The sequence below is a fragment of the Pleurodeles waltl genome, chromosome 8 (assembly GCF_031143425.1).
Source record: "Pleurodeles waltl isolate 20211129_DDA chromosome 8, aPleWal1.hap1.20221129, whole genome shotgun sequence".
NCBI classification, from domain to species: domain Eukaryota; kingdom Metazoa; phylum Chordata; class Amphibia; order Caudata; family Salamandridae; genus Pleurodeles; species Pleurodeles waltl.
In genome coordinates, this window is record NC_090447.1 from 119,893,415 (window position 1) to 119,907,983 (window position 14,569).

The following is a 14,569-nucleotide window of genomic DNA, read 5'->3' on the forward strand; positions in this document are numbered from 1 at the left end:
CTCCCATGTTGTTAGTTGTGGGGGAGGAGGTGGGGGTCCGCCGCCAGTCCGCTGTACCACGATGTTGTGCCTGGAGACCGCTGAACGCACCTTCCCCCGTAGGTCGTTCCACCTCTTCCTGATGTCCTCCCGATTTCTTGGATGTTGTCCCACTGCATTGTCCCTGTCGACTATTCTTCGCCATAGCTCCATCTTCCTGGCTATGGAGGTGTGCTGCACCTGTGATCCAAATAGCTGTGGCTCTCACCGTAGTATTTCCTCCACCATGACCCTGAGCTCCTCCTCGGAAAATCGGGGGTGTCTTTGGCGTGCCATGGGGTGGTGTGTGTGATGTGTGAGGTGGTGTCTGTGGTGATGAGTGTAGTGATGTGTAGTGGTGTGTGGTGTTTTGTGCGTGGATGTTGTGTGGGTGATGGTGTTGTGTGCCTCTGTGTGGTGGTATTGTCTATTCTGTGCTCTCTCTCTGGCCTTCTTCCTGTATTTTTGGTCGTAGGGGTTTGTGGGTGATGTGGGTGTGTGTTTTATATTGTGTTGGGTGTGTGGGAGTGGTGTGTGTATGTGTATCAGGTGTGTGTATTTCGAAATGTCCAATGTGGCGGTGTTTTGGAGATGTGTGTGTATTTTGAGCGCGGCGGTGTGTACCGCCAATGGAATACCGCGGTTGAAAGACCGCCGCGTGGATTCGTGTGTCGTAATAGCATGGGCGTGTTTCTGTTGGCATGGAGGTTTTGTTTTCGCTAGTTTAACACTGACCTTTGGTGTGGCGGACTTGTGTGAGTGTCTGAGTTTCGGCGGATTCCGAGATGTGGGTCATAATTGCTGTGGCGGAATTCCGCGGCCGCGGCGGTCTATTGGCAGTCTTCTGCACGGCGGTAAGCGGCTTTTACCGCCAATGTTGTAATGAGGGCCTATATCTTCTAGAAGGGGCTTTGGGTCAGAGGGCTTTATCTATTGGTTTCTAAAACTGTCATTCAAAATCCCCTTGCGTCTACCACTTCATACAGCATGGCCAATGGGTCAGCCCACTTTACCCCCAAGTTCCCTCCACTTTGAGTGACTGCAGAAATCCTGTGCACAGTGTTCACTTCTGCCTAAAATAATTCCTTACTTTCAAGTGAAAAAGATGTTTTAAAATGTGTTTTCTAAATTTACTTTGTATATTAACTTTAAATACCAGCTATTAACTTGGCTTGCATTTTGGGTTCCCAGATAGATGACTTGTGATTGATATCTGTCTGCATGTTAAAGCTATTAAGTGTTTTTATAACATTGTAGCTGCCTGCGATTTCAGTGCCTGATATGGCAATTTATTCTTGTCTACTTCACAAATAACAGTAATAACAAAATACATAGTGCAACCAAAAGGGTTGTTTTTAAAAAAATATACTAGAAACATGCCACATCAGTGATAGCATTTTAAATGTGCAGTGTTTAATTCCAGTATGTGGCAGCCATGCCTAGATTTCATTTTTTTCCGTTTCTATTTGTGGCATATGCTTGCATAAAAAAGAAAAAAATAGCCATTGCACAGTTTACCAATCTAGAATTATCAGCTTTGTCAATGCTTGTTAAAGGTAGTATACAAAAAAAAAAAATCAAAGCGCACATCGCGAGATCACTGTCACTACAGAGAAATGAACTATTTTTAGGCATATGTTAACAATGTGCACAAGTTTGTGCTGTCACTCAAAGAGATGGGAGTCAGTGGGTAAGGTTGACTGACCCATCTTTCCATGCTGTATGCTGTGGTGATTGGAAGTAAAATATTCATCACAATTCAACAGACAAATAAATGAATCCTGCTTACCAAAAGCCCTTTTGTGTATGTGCATTATGTATGCAATTGTGGAATACAATAGAAGGGTGAGACAGCTAATGAGGACTCAAAGGCTGGTCCAAAAATGGTCAGACTTCAGCAAAGGGTGGGGAGTAAAAAGCAGCCACAGTGGGATGCAGTGGACCACACCACTGGTCTCTTCTGCAACTACAACAGCTGCACTATTTATAGCTAAACCACTGGTCATCTCTAAAAAATATATTTATTAGTCCTGTCTTCAAAATAAGAACGCTTGCATGGAATTCACTTTTTGAGCACTGTTACTCTTTTTCAGGACCCTATGTTTGCTAATAGAAGGACTCTGTACTTTGACATTGCTATTCAGTGCCACAGTGTGTATGCCTTGGCCCTAAAATGGAACTGGTAAAATTGGTTTCAGCTAATTGGCCTGTTTAATTTTCCTGTAATGCTACATTATGTGGTGAAGAAAATGCACCAATTGCAGGTGAGGGAAGTGTCATGTGTGGGCTGCAATGGGTAATTATAACACCTACATGCATGACAACAATATGTGTCTCTCAAACACACCTCTGTGGTCTGGATGGGCTGCTGTTCGAAGCAGGGCAGGAGCACATCACAAGAAAAAGTCCATTTGGAATGTAAGAAAATCTGTTTTTATATTAAGTCAGCCATATATATATTGGCAGTCGCCAGTAGGTAGCTAAAGTTAGGACCTAGTTTTCATTGAAAAATAGCTGTTTGACTTGCCTATATCTTTGGCACCGTTTGACGAATCTTTACAAAACTTTCCCAAAAAATGTGCCCAAACATCTTTTTGTGCATGGGAAGTTTCGGGGTGGCCTGCCAGGTGGGGGACAAGAAAGAGGTGGGTAAAAAAAAGTGTGTTTCCCATTTTAATTTCCATAGAGATTTTAGACACGACTACAGCTCGAACTGCTGGAGGGAATTACACCAAATTTGGCTAGTAGGTAGCTCTTGGAGCAGAAAGGAGGGTACTTTTTGTTAGTTGGTGTAAACCCATTCAGTAGTTTTTGAAATATTAAAAGACAACCACATTTGTATATCTAGAGGCACGGATCCTCCTGGAATACTTCTGGGATCTTTCTAGGATCCTTCATGAATCCAGGAGAAAAGAAAAACCCTGATTGGCCGGCCGCAACCTGACAGAAAACTTTTGACCACCATTTTGTTTCTCACATTGGCTGAGAAACAAGCAGTGTAAAAACATATAAGGGGTCAGGATAGAAGTATCCTGACCCCATAGGGCAAATTAAGTAGTCCCTTTTATATATATATGTATACGTGGCACACTCTAAATTAAAAAAGTGTGGACTCATTGTGGAAAAATAGTTTCTCACCCTTCGTGCAACCACTGTTCATTTGATATCAGGGCAACCATATTGAATATGGCATCCATTTTGTGAGTGTTTTAAACACCCCGTCGCAGAGGAAATAGGCAGAAAAAGATGTAGCTTGAAAGCAGCTACATCGTGTAATATGCCTAAGGCCGAATACCAGACCGGCCACATACCTGCGGTTAAGCCAATTTTGAGAAAAACTAACTTCCACGGAATAACCTGCAATTGGAACAAGGTCATACCTACCATTTACTACACACTATTATACGCTTCAGCTGTTTGCACATTTTTGTTTGCAAGCAATCTCCCACTCCTCTCCCCTGAGGCATACAAATGTTTTTAAACCTAACTAGTGGAAAATGATTGAACCTCTGCCATTTGTTTGCATGTAGTAGAAAAATGTATAAAAGCTCTATGCTGCGCGAAGTAAGACAGACTACTCCCTAACCCGCTTGGTGAAGGAGCTCTCCCTTAACTCGAGTTATTGAATAAATCCCGATTATTCTCTACATCTCAGACCCCGTCTCTTTCCTTTTTTTATTATTATTTAACTTACAAGGCAAATTCAGAGGTATTTTAAATTATTTACCACATTTTGGCGCCCGAACAGGGACTTTCCCTTCTCTACACGCGCCGGTTTTGCCGGTCGCGGGTTTTTCCCCTTCTCTCTCTCGCGACGGACTTTAGGTGCACCCGGTGGGGATTTCCTGCCGAACTCCCTTGGAGACCAGGGGGCGGACCAGCGCCCGGCATACACATGAGGCGGTGAGAGACGCGGAAAGTCCATACCCGAGTGCGACAACGAGGAGAAGAGGAGTCCGAGACGTCCGAGACCCCTCAAAACGCACAGCGTCTGGATTCGATCGAAGAATAAAGAGTTTGCTTCTCAGTGAGTACTGCTGAAAAGTATCAAGACGTTTTCTGTTTAAACAGAAACGGTACAGATATACATTAAGAATGTCATTATTTACTAAATTCAAGTATCGGGCAAAAGAGAAAAAATTGTTAGAGAGGGCGATTGCACTCCCACCCAAGGACACTCCAGTCAGGTTCATGTATAACAAACATGGTATGCCCGCCATTGTATTCTTGGACCTATGGGTAGAATATACTAGTCAATTAGCGGAACGATTCAAATGGCCAAGTACGGGGACTTTTGATATAGAAAATGTCCTCAAAGTAGGGGAACAGTTGTTCAGGAGAAAAGCAAGACAGGGCCAGTTAGAGGCCATAGAATGGTGGAGGAAAGAAGCCCAACGGAGGCAAGAGAAAGCTCAAGGAAAAGTTGAGAAAGCCCAGAGAATGTCAGGAAAAAATAGACAGGAGGAACTACAAGAGAAAGGAAAAGAGGTAGTTCTCGAGCGGATGATAAGGGAAAGTCAAGGAAATGTTACAGGTTTATACCCCGTACTGCCAAGTTGTGAAAATTCCTGCCCCGATAAATCAAAAAAGAATCCTCTCCTTCCCAGTGCACCTATGCCCCCTGATGATTCGGCGCTTATAGACTTATTAGATGTGCCACCCCCATATTCTACCAATACACGACCACTCTTACCTGTACATAATCTACCACCATTGGTTTCTCCTGAAACTGTCGAGGATCTCTCCGAAGCCACGAGATTTCTCTCTATAGCAGAAAAGGATAAGAAGGACGAAGCGGGAGGGGGAGAACCAGAAGGACAGTGCCCACACGATCCCTTATCCACGATATACCCCGCCTTAGGGGACGAGGGAAAAAGACTAGTTGCCATTTGGAAAAAAATAGAAAAGATCCCTGCTGTACAAAATAATATCAATGGTATGCTAGAATTCATGTTAAGAGGGGGCGACTCTACTCCCTACCAAGATGTCCTGAAAGGAAGAAACAGAAAACAACAAATGTATACATATACCTTCATGTTATATCTATTTGCTCGATACTTCCAATTTAAGAGATTAAGAAATCCGGCGAAATTAGAAGATTTAATGAAAGAGGTGGCGGATGAAGAGGAAGGGGGGGATAAGGGAGAAGGAGTGGATTCCAAATTAAACAAATTATTAGATCTCATGAGGGAACAAAGACATAAATTTAAAGAAGGAGCAGGAACTCCCGAGAGGAAAATCAGTAAACAGCACCCTGTACGATGCATACCACCCCTAGGGGATAGGTTTGCTCCCCTACTCGCGTTCCCAGAACCTCCCAGTAGTGAAGAATTATATGAGGAAACTGAGGAAGCTCTTGACTGGTTCTTTGAACAAGAACCGCCATTGACAGCCGAGGAACAAGAACTGGTCCGTACTGCTACCCTATGGACTTCACAACCGAAGATTTATAATTCGGACATTATAGCCCAGTTATACTCTAGTTTACCCCTCATCCAGCGTAGGTTAGCAAGTCTGTACATGACACAACACTTGATGACACTGAATAGAGTTTTCAGACCCCATCAATCAGCCCTTGAAGACTTGTTATCCAAATGTACCTCCTTGGCCTTTTTGCAAGATCCTGCACACTTCCTTAACATATTTTTAGATGCACGACAGGAATATCATGATAAAGTGGCTAGGACACTCCTTCGGGCCCGCCATACTGATTATGGGGAGAAAGAAATGTATCGACAATACCCTCTCAGAGAGGTCCATCCTAGAGTAAACGCCGCAAATGAATTGCAGAAAGTGTTTGTGTATACACCTCTTACTAAATTAGAAATAATGAAAATGAAAGAAATGGTACCACCGCATTCTAAGGATCCTGTTGGGTTTTTTAAGGAACTCACAGACGTCCTTACTATGGGAATATATACCTTAACAGATCTAACAATTATACTAAAAAATTTGCTGCCCCCAGGTATTTATGAGAAATTAAGGGGACAAGACTGGTTAGTGGATAACGCTAATTTGAATTGGGCCGCCTTAGAGACAAATGACAACGCCAGGGCAGCTGGAGCCGACATACCAGATGATGTGAAATTAGCACCGACCCTCATTCTTAAAGTGTTGCCCCAACTTCTTACCACAAGGAAAGAGGATTGGGATGCTATCTCCGCCTGTAAACAAAAGCCAGGTGAAGATATAGGGGATTATTATACGAGATTAGAGAAATGTTTCACTGCCAATAGTGGTCTTAAATTAGAAAGTGATTCATATGCACATCTTTTTGTATCCAAATTGGTGGAAAACAGCCTCCCGAAGTTAAGGGAAAGAGTTCAGAAGGTAGAGAGCTCCTGGCAAGCACAAAGTCCCTCCCAAGTCCTACGAATATTACAATACCACCAAAACAGGATAAGGGGGGAAGAAGAAAGCGAAAAGGTTAGGGTAAAGGAGACTAAGTTAAGAGCACTGCTGGCACAAACAGTGATGCCCAAATCAGGGCCACAACCTCAGGTACAAAGAAAGGGTAATAACTCTAAAGGTGTTTGTAACTATTGTAAAAAAACAGGACATTATGTTAAAGATTTACAAGGGAACGTTACGTGCCCAGTTCAAAAACATAATGTGGCCACTGGGAAAACTGCACCCAGAATACATGTTCCTCAAGATCAGTACAGACCTCAAGAAGGAACGCCCCAAGAACAGAATCAGGGAATACCAAACACAACGCAAATGTACATATCTGATGAAAATACTGGATATGCCGATTTCCCCAGTTTTTTATGAGGCTGCCCAGGGGGTGTTGAGGATAAATTGCCCCTTATCCCTATACCTGTGGACCAAACTGGTCCATATGTAGACGTCCACCTCCTGGGACAAGACAAGAAATTCCTATTGGATACAGGGGCAAGTAAGACAACGATAGATCATAACGAGCTCCCGCAAGCTCCACTCTCTGGGAATAAAAATATTTCACTGGGTTTCTCTGGTCAACCCATTACAAGTAATACATCAGAGCCACTACCCTTACAAATTGGCCCCCTTACCACTACGACAGATCTTCTCTTGACTGATGCTTGCCCCGAGAATCTATTAGGAATAAAACAATTGAAAGAATTAGGAGCCATAATAGTGTGCTCCCCCCAGGATGTGCGTCTGTTCCTTCGAGACTTCAAGGGCCATTATACAGTCAGAGATTTAGATCCTCGATTGGCCCACCTCCCAGCCGAGTTGTGGGCCACCAGTTCCACATTGGTCGGGCGGATGGTCATTACGCCCCACAAGATCATTTTAAAGGAGGGAGCCATACTACCACGACTCCGTCAATATAAAATGCCTCCACAAGCTGAGAAAGACCTTACCTCCATTATAGAGGACCTCATCACTAGTGGGGTGGTTGTCGAAGTACCATCAAATACCGTGAATTCACCCGTATTACCTGTGGCAAAGAAAGTACAACAAGGAGAAAATACCAACTATAGACTTGTGGTAGACTTACGGGAATTAAATAAATGTGTTGTGGCACAACATCCTGTCGTACCAGACATATCTACCCTTTTAACAACAATTGATTGTGAAGCCACACATTTTACCGTTATCGATCTCAAAAACGCGTTTTTCAGTGTACCAATACATGAAGACAGTCAATATTTGTTTGGGTTCTCATTATCCGGAAGGAGTTTCCGGTTTACCCGAGCTCCTCAAGGATTTACTGACAGCCCGAGCATCTATAGCCAAGCACTAAAAAGACAGCTAGACACCATACAAATGCCTGATCAAACAGCTCTTCTGCAGTATGTCGATGATATACTAATTACGGCCAGATCTGAACAGTCATGTGTCGAAGCTTCATTATTGGTATTAACATTCTTAGCTGAAAATGGCCACAATGTGTCGCCAAAGAAATTGCAATTCTGTCAACAGCAAGTGACCTACTTAGGGCACTTACAGTCAAAGGAGGGAAGGCAGCTAACAAAGGAGAGAATACAATTGATACAAAATATACCACAGCCAAAAACACAGAGACAGGTACGCGAATTCATAGGACTAACGTCCTACTGCAGACAATGGATACCACAATTTGCACTAATATCAAAACCACTTGTAAAATTGACGACATCAGAAGCCAGCACGTCTCCCCAGCTTCCATGGACAGAGGAACACACGCTTGCTTTCAAAACATTGAAAGAGGCGATGTGTCAGGCCCCGGTGTTGGCCACCCCTGATTATCATAAAGATTTTACACTATTCGTCACTGAAAAGAATGGGACCGCTCTATCGGTCCTGACACAAGAGCAAGCTGGAAAACAAAGACCATGTGGATATTTTTCATCCACCTTAGATCCTGTAGCACAAGCTCTTCCCGCATGCCTGAAGGCTGTAGCAGCAACAGCTCAAGCTATTAGACAAAGCGATGCTATAGTATTGGGACATCCTTTGATAGTACGAGTTCCCCATGCAGTAGAACTATTGCTTAACAGAACACAGACACAACATCTAACAATAGCAAGACTGTCCGAGTATGAACTGACACTTTTTCAACCTCACATACAGATCTTAAGATGCAATACCCTGAACCCTGCCACACTCTTACCCATTCACGAGAACATAGATGAGGTACATGATTGTATGGAAGTGATTGAACAAGTGACGAAACCATGAACAGATTTAAAAGACACTCCATTACCAGATGCAGAAGAAAATATTTACGTGGATGGTTCTTGTAAAAGAACAGAAAAGGGGGAGATAAGGGCCGCCTATGCTGTAACCACAAATACTCAAATTTTAGAAAGCAAACAGATACCCATTCTCTCAGCACTAGCGGCCGAGTTGATAGCATTGAGCAGGGCCTGTCGATTGGGTAAAGGAAAAAATATATATATTTATACTGATTCACAGTACGCCTTCGGAGTAGTACACAATTTTGGAACATTATGGAGAGAAAGAGGATTCATGACTTCGCATGGATCAAAAATACAACATGCAGAATTGATAACACAATTGTTAGATGATATACATCTACCAGAACAAATAGCTATAATAAAATGCAAAGCACACACAAAGGGGACAGATCATGTTATATTAGGAAATGCATTAGCAGATCAAACAGCTCAAGACATGACACAGAAAGACGTAGAGAGTACGCTGCATCACGGTCCCGAATTTATGCATATGCAGGTCACACGAGATATAACTATGGACATCCAAGACATACAGAGTCACGCCACAAATGAGGAAAAAGAAAAATGGAAAGAGGAAGGAGGGATACTAACTGATCAAGGATGGATGACATCACATAAAGCAGTCTGGTATCTCCCCGATGCCATGGTGCAGATTATTATAGATACAATACATGGACCAGCCCACCTTGGGGAAAAAGCTATGCTAGACGCAATACAACATATATGGGACAATAAACATCTTAGGGCAGCAGCCAAACAAAGAGTCCAAACATGTATGATATGTTGTCAGTATAATATTGGAAAAGGCACAACAGTAGGGGCAGGAGGATTTCATCCTCCTGAACACCCTTTTGAAGTTATACAGATGGACTATATACAAATGGAAAGGTGCAGAGGACAGAAGTATGTACTCGTAGTAGTATGTGCATTAACACGTTGGACCTAAGCTTATCCTGTACCTGACTATACTGCCAGCACTACAGCTAAACAATTGATTAAGGAGTATTTCCCTAGGTTCGGTCTGCCCCGAGTTATATATTCTGATAATGGTCAACCATTCTCGTCTGAATTAATGAAAAAGATATCGCTCCTGTTGGGATACCAGTGGAAATTTTACTGTGTGCGTCATCCACAGGCAGCACGCCTGGTTGAGCGACATAACCAGATTTAAAAAAACAAATTGTCAAAAATATGTGCAGATAAGAAAATTGATTGGATAACTGCTTTACCTGTAGCACTGTTCTATATGAGAATGGTCCCCCATTCCAGGATAGGATTAGCACCCTACGAGATAGTTTTTGGAAGACCACCTAACATATGGGGATACCTCGAGCTAAGTCTATAACAGATATTGAAATACCTGTACTGACTGATTACCTGGCTTTCTTGATGTCTGCACTTCAATCTTGTCGTTCACAGGTTGCAGCCACATTTCCTGATAATACTGAGCCCAAAGACCACCAGATCAAACCAGGCGATTGGGTTTATATTCGCAATTTTGATCGAACAACTCCTCTTGAGCCTCGATGGAAGGAACCGAAGCTCGTTCTACTGGTTACCAGGACAGCTGTAAAAGTCGAAGGTCGTAAGGGATGGCTCCATGCCAGTCACTGTAAGAAACATTTTCCCAAGGAAAAAAGTGGACAGACATCGCCACTTAAAACACAACAGAACGCAGAACAATTGACATTACCCACAGAAGAAAGTCTCCACCAGACTTATAGATAGATCTAAACTCAGGTCATCTACTCGAGCCCAGGTCAATTAAGTCCAAACAAGCTCTACTTGTTGGTGAAACGGCAGGGGCTCTGAGAAGTGTACATGACAAAAATGACGACAGAGACAGTGAAACAGAAGAGGTTGAGAGACAAATATAGAAAGAAAATGTGTGCAGACTTTTTTTTTTGTATAATGATGTTAATGTTGTTTCTGGCAGCAGCAATGTGTTTAGGTTGGGTTTTACATTTAATTTTTCCATCTAGTCAACTCCCTATATTCTCACCCAACAGTACACAAGAACATACCTATTATGATCTTACGCCTCATGAACGGGCCCACAGATTAGCTATGCAAAATAACTCCTTTGTACGGATGTTGCACTATACTCACCAGGTTGCTAATACTACCGATTGCTGGATATGCGGACAGATTCCCCCTCATCAGAATGACGGAGGAATGCCACTGGTACCTTTTCCATTTTCATATAATAGTACCTGTTAAGCTTGGTTTACCTTAATAACAGCGTACAATACCTCCAATTCCGCATGCCCTGAAGGAGATGCTCGGATATGTAAGAATGGGTGGCCATGGGGAGATCTGAATACCGTCCTTAATCAAGTCTGTTATCCCGACGATAATGGAATACCACAGTGTAGGAGGCTGGACTGGCTAGTAGTGAGTACCTAGGGGTACTTGCACCTTGCACCAGGCCCAGTTATCCCTTATTAGTGTATAGGGTGTCTAGCAGCATAGGCTGATAGATAATGGTAGCTTAGCAGAGCAGCTTAGGCTGAACTAGGAGACGAGTGAAGCTCCTACAGTACCACTTAGTGTCATATGCACAATATCATAAGAAAACACAATACACAGATATACTAAAAATAAAGGTACTTTATTTTTATGACAATATGCCAAAAGTATCTCAGTGAGTACCCTCAGTATGAGGATAGCAAATATACACAAGATATATGTACACAATACCAAAATATGCAGTAATAGTATTAGAAAACAGTGCAAACAATGTATAGTTACAATAGGATGCAATGGAGACACATAGGGATAGGGGCAACACAAACCATATACTCCAAAAGTGGAATGCGAAACACGAATGGACCCCAAACCTATGTGACCTTGTAGAGGGTCGCTGGGACTATTAGAAAATAGTAAGGGTTAGAAAAATAGCCCACCCCAAGACCCTGAAAAGTGAGTGCAAAGTGCACTAAAGTTCCCCAAAGGACATAGAAGTCGTCATAGGGGAATTCTGCAGGAAAGACACAAACCAACAATGCAACAACGATGGATTTCCAGTTGAGGGTACCTGTGGAACAAGGGGACCAAGTTCAAAAGTCACAAGCAAGTCGGAGATGGGCAGATGCCCAGGAAATGCCAACTGTGGGTGCAAAGGAGCTGCTACTGGACAGTAGAAGTGTAGATTTCTGCAAGAACGACAAGGGCTAGAGACTTCCCCTTTGAAGGACGGATCCCTCACGCCTTGGAGAGTCGTGCAGAAGTGTTTTCCCGCCGAAAGACCGCCAACAAGCCTTGCTAGCTGCAAATCGTGCAGTTAGTGTTTTTGGATGCTGCTGTGGCCCAGGAGGGACCAGGATGTCGCCAATTGCGTCAGGGGACAGAGGGGGCATCGAGCAAGACAAGGAGCCCTCTCAGCAGCAGGCAGCACCCGCAGAAGTGCCAGAAACAGGCACTACAAGGATGCATGAAACGGTGCCCACCCGAAGTCGCACAAAGGAGTCCCACGTCGCCGGAGAACAACTTAGGAGGTCGTGCAATGCAGGTTAGAGTGCCGTGGACCCAGGCTGGACTGTGCACAAAGGATTTCCGCCGGAAGTGCACGGAGGCCAGAGTAGCTGCAAAAGTCGTGGTTCCCAGCAATGCAGTCTGGCGTGGGGAGGCAAGGACTTACCTCCACCAAACTTGGACTGAAGAGTCACTGGACTGTGGGAGTCACTTGGACAGAGTTGCTGGATTCAAGGGACCTCGCTCGTCGTGCTGAGAGGAGACCCAAGGTACCGGTGATGCAGTTCTTTGGTGCCTGCGGTTGCAGGGGGACGATTCCGTCGACCCACGGGAGATTTCTTCGGAGCTTCTAGTGCAGAGAAGAGGAGGACTACCCCCACAGCATGCACCACCAGGAAAACAGTCGAGAAGGCGGCAGGATCAGCGTTACAGAGTTGCAGTAGTCGTCTTTGCTACTATGTTGCAGTTTTGCAGGCTTCCAGCGCGGTCAGCAGTCGATTCCTTGGCAGAAGGTGAAGAGAGAGATGCAGAGGAACTCGGATGAGCTCTTGCATTCGTTATCTAAGGAATCCCAAGAGACAGAGACCCTAAATAGCCAGAAAAGAGGGTTTGGCTACCTAGGAGAGAGGATAGGCTAGCAACACCTGAAGGAGCCTATCAGAAGGAGTCTCTGACGTCACCTGATGGCACTGGCCACTCAGAGCAGTCCAGTGTGCCAGCAGCACCTCTGTTTCCAAGATGGCAGAGGTCTGGAGCACACTGGAGGAGCTCTGGGCACCTCCCAGGGGAGGTACAGGTCAGGGGAGTGGTCACTCCCCTTCCCTTTGTCCAGTTTCGCGCCAGACCAGGGCTAAGGGGTCCCTGAACCGATGTAGACTGGCTTATGCAGAAATGGGCACCATGTGTGCCCATGAAAGCATTTCCAGTGTCTGGGGGAGGCTACTCCTCCCCTGCCTTCACACCATTTTCCAAAGGGAGAGGGTGTAACACCCTCTCTCAGAGGAAGTCCTTTGTTCTGCCATCCTGGGCCAGGCCTGGCTGGACCCCAGGAGGGCAGATGCCTGTCTGAGGGGTTGGCAGCAGCAGCAGCTGCAGTGAAACCCCGGGAAAGGCAGTTTGGCAGTACCAGGGTCTGTGCTACAGACCACTGGGATCATGGGATTGTGCCAACTATGCCAGGATGGTATAGAGGGGGCAATTCCATGATCATAGACATGTTACATGGCCATATTCGGAGTTACCATTGTGAAGCTACCTATAGGTAGTGACCTATATGTAGTGCACGCGTGTAATGGTGTCCCCGTACTCACAAAGTCCGGGGAATCGGCCCTGAACAATGTGGGGGCACCTTGGCTAGTGCCAGGGTGCCCACACACTAAGTAACTTAGCACCCAACCTTTACCAGGTAAAGGTTAGACATATAGGTGACTTATAAGTTACTTAATGCAGTGTAAAATGGCTGTGAAATACCGTGGACGTTATTTCACTCAGGCAGCAGTGGCAGGCCTGTGTAAGAATTGTCCGAGCTCCCTATGGGTGGCAAAATAAATGCTGCAGCCCATAGGGATCTCCTGGAACCCCAATACCCTGGGTACCTCAGTACCATATACTAGGGAATTATAAGGGTGTTCCAGTAAGCCAATGTAAATTGGTAAAATTGGTCACTAGCCTGTTAGTGACAATTTGAAAGAAATGAGAGAGCATAACCACTGAGGTTCTGATTAGCAGAGCCTCAGTGAGACAGTTAGTCATAACACAGGTAACACATTCAGGCACACTTATGAGCACTGGGGCCCTGACTAGCAGGGTCCCAGTGACACATACAACTAAAACAACATATATACAGTGAAAAATGGGGGTAACATGCCAGGCAAGATGGTACTTTCCTACACACAGGCTAAGGGAACTATATTCGAAAGTGAAGAGTATAAACAGGAGTATTGGTCTTCCAAATTAGTAAATACCAAGCCTAAAAAGAAAGGCGGACCAGCCTCCATATCTGTTTCCAAAATGAAAGGACAGCTGTGTGTCCAGAAGACTGGTATAATCCAGGTAGGACACAGTGAATGTAATATTACTGTGAGTTTCGAGGATAAAGGCCAATCAACGTTTCCAGCGTCTAGACATACATATTTTGTCTGTGGAGAGATAGCCTATATACGTCTTCCCCTCGGATGGGGAGGAAGATGCTATATATCTTTGCTATTGCCTCCCGTTTTCCTTGCCCCGCCGATGTATCATAAGGATCGCCTACTCCCTAATGAGAGGCATAAGAGATCTATAGATACTTCGGGGATAGACCAAACAGAGACTACCCTGGAACAGTATACAGACTTCAATAGAGGTTTCTTCTTCTTTATTGGACCGATTCAGAATAGTAAGCTTATCCGTAGGCTTACTCGAACAGT